The sequence below is a fragment of the Ranitomeya imitator genome, chromosome 2, assembly GCF_032444005.1.
Source record: "Ranitomeya imitator isolate aRanImi1 chromosome 2, aRanImi1.pri, whole genome shotgun sequence".
Classification (NCBI taxonomy): domain Eukaryota; kingdom Metazoa; phylum Chordata; class Amphibia; order Anura; family Dendrobatidae; genus Ranitomeya; species Ranitomeya imitator.
Genome location: NC_091283.1, coordinates 763,944,442 through 763,950,441, shown reverse-complemented (window position 1 = coordinate 763,950,441; position 6,000 = coordinate 763,944,442).

The following is a 6,000-nucleotide window of genomic DNA, read 5'->3' as shown; positions in this document are numbered from 1 at the left end:
CCAAACGGCATCGATAGGCTCTGCAGCGGACCACCCTGATGTTGGGCTCCTCATCCTCCTGACATGAAGCTTGAAAAACTTTACTTCCAGGCCACTTACAGCTCTGTAAATATTTGAAGGCACTCCTATTCACAGCAGTACAAGGACCCAATAAAAGCAGAAGCAAGCAAATACAAGCGACAATATAAAGTCACATAATAAAGTTGGACATGTTACACCTTATATTTTTCTGTAGGCCAGCTGGACCATATGTATATATATATATATATATATATATATATATATATATAGATATATATCTATCTATCTATCTATCTATCTATCTATATATATATATATACCTATGATTATGTCTGGACTGGTAATCTGCCCTGCTGTGCAGTTTACTGAATGGTCAATCAGCAGGTGCGCTGTCTGTACAGATAAAGTAGAGACTAGTGATGGACAAACTTGTGGATGTTCATTTTAAAAAAGTTTGGTTCGGGTACCAGAACAATACCCGGACTCCATTCAGATGAATGGGGGGCCCGAACAGCTGTTGTCCACCACACTGTTATCTGCGTGACAGCGCGGCAAACACGGGCTCTGATCAGCGGTAAGATCGTTACCACTGGTCAAAGAGCTGCGGTTCCTATGCTGTCAGATGACAGCATGTGAGGACTATGGGGAGGGCTGGCATCTCGTTCCGGCCGCCAGCGCCTGCCTGCAGCTCTTCCTGTGCTCAGTGGTCACGTGGCACCGCTCATTAAGGTGATGAATATGGACGCATCTCTACTCCCATAGGCATTGCGCACATATTCATCACCTTAATGAGCGGTACCACATGACTGCTGAGCACAGGAAGAGCTGCAGGCAGGTGCCGGCGGTCAGAACGAGATGCAGTGCCAGCAGCCAGGGCGTGCAGGTAGGTGAGTATGATGTTTTTTTTCAATAGGAAACATGCACACAGGGATAGGGAATAAGGAAGCATGCATACAGGGACGGAATTCATACCAGGACAGGGAAGGGGGAGCCATGCAAAGCAGGACAGGGATGAGGGGACAATACATACCTGGCTTATATTTGAGTCAATAAGCTTACCCAGTTTTCCATTGCAAAAGTAGGTGCCTTGGCTTATTCTCGGATGGGCTTATACTCGAGTATATATTGTATATATATTCAGCAAAGCGTCCATTTTCCCTGCAAGCATTCATTTCGGATATCTTCAGATCATACGGTATACATATCCTTAACAACTTAGTACGTTACCCTCTACATGGATTGAATGAAGCAATGAAGGATCATCACATCACTTCATACTGCATAGGTGGTGTGGTAGACATTGTAGTATATTTGGGGGCCGTTGTGGATGTAATGTTTGGGCTGCTTTGATCACCATCATACTGTTTAGTGAGGAAGGCATACAATTTGGAGAAGGCAGTGTGGTGGACAGTTTGAGGGCATAGTGAGAAGGAGGGGCTCAGAATGGATATGGAGAGGGAGCAGCGTGAAATGTGGACACAGTATGCAGAGAGGTTAACATAGTGGGGGACAGTGTGGAGATATAGAGAGTGTAAGGAAAAATAGTGGAGGGGGACAGTCATAGTATAGGTTGTGGTAGAAAAGGTCAGACAATCTGGCCGTCAAAGCTGATAATGGCGGGCAGTGTGGTGGTTAGAGCTCATAAGGGAGGACAGTGTGGTGGTTATAGCTTATAAGGGTGGACAGTATGGTGGTTATAGAACTTTAAGGCAGACAGTGTGGCAGGCACATAGGATGCTTATTTAGGGCATATTATGGACAGATATTTTAATAACACTTTTAATGTTAATGGCACCATGATGGGATTTGCTGCAGAACAGCAGAGAAGAGGGATGTCTGCAGAGAAGAGCTGTGTTTGTGTTTGTGAAAAGTCATCATGGCTTCAGGACAAGATGGAGACGAAAAGAAAGAAACGACTCAATCACAGAAGATGTCACCTATAAGGTACCTGGATGTAAATGTTTACTTGTTGATACTGACTGTATCTCATTAGTACTATGATTACTGTATGGTCCACAGTCTGATAATGACTGATGACTGCAACTTCCAGCATCTCCTTACTATTGTTCTGGTGCCGTAATCATGTACTGATTGTGGTTCTAGTGACGTATTTATTTACTGATGATGGTTCTGGTTCCGTATTTATGTACAGATGATGATTTTGGGTTTGTATTCATGTACTGATGATGGTTCTTGTGATAATACATCACCAGAACAACCATCACTATAGGAATACATAAAAAGAACCACCATGTGACCATACATGAATACGTCACCAGAACCACTATCTCCGTACAACAATATGGAATCAGAACCACCATCTGCTTTGTTGCAAAATGTATTTGTCGCATCACAGATGTAAAAACCATGAGACGTATCCCTTTATCTATACTGGCATCTGTTTAGATTCTGTTAGGATATCCGTCAAATGCTGGACACCTTAATTGAAGCCAAACAGCCCCCATTATAGCTAAGCTATATTAGTTTCCATGACCATTTTTGGGTCTGACTTTTAAATATAGGATGTCATTGATGAATATCACTATTTGAATAATTCTATATCTAACTTTGAAAACTCATTCCCTGTTGAGCCTCACCCCTAAAATACACCATTATTTTTACTTTTGCTGGTATTTTTGGGTGAAAATGTGACAATTCTAGTGGAAGTGGTCATTAGAACGGGAGGAGGGGGGAATTAGGGGACCTGTTACCTTAGTCACTGACCCATTCCTTCATGTGCGAGACTTAGTGATTGTTAGGAGGGGAAACCATCAAATTCATCTGCCTAGGGCACCAACATACTGTGAGGACTGTACTGGGGTTACTAAGGGGTGGACCCACTGGACCGTGACAATGATCCTCCCACGGGCGAGCTGACCAGATGGACCACCCCTTATACAAGGAGCGTTAGGAGCAGACCCGCGGGAGACTATCGCTGGTAGGCTAGGAAGGACAGGAAGGTGACTAACGGAAACACGGAGTGGGCAGAGGAAGAGAATAGACAGTCTGGGGACAGGAGCACGGGCAGGGCGGAGGACACGAGCTGGACGGAAATACGGACTGGACGGAGGATGAGAACTGACAGGCTGCAGACAAGGACACAGGCAGGACGAAGGACACCAACGAGCAGGCAGATTGCTGAGAAGCAGACAGGACGGAGGACGAGGGCTGGATAAAGGAACGCTGAACAGAAGTGCGGCCAGAATCACTTGAGAACACAAATGAGACACAGGCAAAGCAAAGCAGAAGAGGCAGAGTAAATAAGGGCAGCGCTGCGCAATACTTCCGGGTAGGAGTCCTCCTGGATGATAGAGAGCACAAGTGAGAGGAAGACCCGGAGAACTCAGAAGTGTGCGCGCGCAGCACAGAACTCAGTGCGCTTGCGCAGCCGATGGGAGGCAGAGGCTGAGCGGGAGCGCCGAGAAGCAGAGAGCCGGCGAGGATCGACAGCTGCGGAGGCGCGCCGAGACGCCGAAGGGAGGTAAGTATGAGAGGAGTCGGGAGGCGGCGGCAGCAGCGGCGATGTGACACATACCTTTTCCCAGCCCTGTGTGGAGGGCTATGTGAGAACATTATAATATTTTGAGGGCTTTGTGGGAGCTTTTATACTAATGAAGGATTCTGTGGGGTCCATTATACTATATGCAAGCAATTAAAGTGTGAAAGTTTGTGTGGGGCCCACAATATTGTTTGGAGGGATAATGGGGCCATTATACAGTGTTGTGAGGCAGGGGGCCCTTATACTGTATGTAGCCCCATTATACTGCATGGTTGGTTATGTGGGGTTCACAGTTGGGAGATCATACTGTGTTGGGGTCACTATACTTTGTCGGGGGAGTTGAGGTGGGGTACAGTAGGGTTACCATACTGTGCATGTGGAGGCTACTGTAGAGGAATTCAACATGGGGGTGTCATACTGTGTTTGTGGGGCACTTTTGTTGGCATTATACTTTAAGGGTGCAATGAGAGGGAAATCTAGGGCTTCAGGTAGGAGGAAAATTCATTTGTAATGGCTGCAAAGTTGTGAGATATGCTCTTCTGTGACCCCGCCGAATATTCATCTTTTTTTGGGGGGGTTGGATATGGGCAAGCTGTGTATGTGTGGGGTCATACTGTATGTAGGAGGCTATGTGGGGGGCTATATTTTATATAGGAGACTATGTGGGTCTTATATTGTATATAGGAGGCTATGTGGGAGCTCAAACTGTATATGTGAGGGATCGTATTGTACAAAGGGGGCTTTTGGGGCTCATACTGTAAATAAGGGGCTGTGCGGGCTCTTATGGGGATTTGTTGGAGCTTATACTGTATTTAGGGGGCTATGTGTGGGCTCATACTGTATATAGGGGGATGTCACCATACTTAATTCTGCTCAACATTAAGTGGTGCAGTTAATATAAAATAATTATAATTAACTAGATGGTGGCCCGATTCTAACGCATCGGGTATTCTAGAATATGTATGTAGTTTATTTATGAAGTTTTCAGAATAATGCAATTTATACACAGGATTCGGCCGGCCGGGCGCGACCAATTAGCAAAGCGTGGTTCAAATTCCACGCCAATTCGCGGCCGGACTGTGCCTGACACTGATTGGTCACACCCGGCCGCGAACAATCAGTGAAGCCAGGGCCTGCGCCAGGTTTTTGAGGGCCCCAGGCGAAAGAGTATCAGTGGGCCCCCTCTTTAACACATACCACGATTCATGATGCACAGATACAGCAGAGAAATATAGCACAGCCAAGTAGCATACGGCCCACGTAGTATATAGCACAGCCACGTAGTATATAGCACAGCCCCGTAGTATATAGCACAGACATGTAGTATATTGCTCAGCCACGTAATATATTGCACAGCCACGTAGTATATAGCACAGCCACGCAGTATATAGCACAGAGACGTAGTATATAACACAGCCCATGCAGTATATAACACAGACCACGTAGCATAGAGCACAGCAATGTATATTGCCCAGCCATGTAATACATACCACAGCCACGTAGTATATAGCAGAGACGTAGTATATAACACAGCCTACGCACTATATAACACAGCCCATGCAGTATATAACACAGCCCACGCAGTATATAACACAGCCCATGCAGTATATAACACAGCCCGGTGGTAGTATATTGCCCAGCCACGTAATATATAGCACAGCCACGTAATATATTGCGCAACCACGTAGTATATAGCACAGCCACGTAATATATTGCACAGCCACGTAGTATATAGCACAGCCACGTAATATATTGCACAGCCACATAATATAAAGCACAGCCACGTAATATATTGCACAGCCACGTAGTATATAGCACAGCCACGTAATATATTGCACATCCATGTAATATATTGCACAGCCACGTAATATATTGCAACGCATTGGGATGAGTGGGGAGGAGGGGGCGGATTTCCGGCTGCGCATGCGTAGTCGGAAATGGCGGACACGTCGCACAAAAAAACGTTACATTGAACTTTTTTATGCGTCGCGTCCGCCAAAACACGACGGATGCGACGTGTGCCCATCCGTCGCTAATACAAGTCTATGGGCAAAAAATGCATCCTGCAAGCACATTTGCAGGATGCGTTTTTTGCCCATAATGACGGATTGCGACGGAGCCCAGAAGATGGAAGTGCAAAAGTAGCCTTAAATACTACTGTCAAACGCTGACAGCAGCATTTAACTACCGCTTCCGGCTGGAAATGAGCGCATCGCCGACCCCCGTCACATGATCGGGGTTGGCGAAGTGTCAGGACAGTAACCATAGAGGTCCTTGAGACCTCTATGGTTACTGATGCCGGCCTGCTGTGAGCGCCAACCTGTGGTCGGCGCTCATAGCAAGCCTGCATTTCAGCTACATAGCAGCGACCTGATGATCGCTGCTATGTAGCAGAGCCGATCGAGTGGTGCCAGCTTCTAGCTTCCCATGGAGGCTATTGAAGCATGGCACAAGTTAAAAAAAATGTTTTTAAAAATATG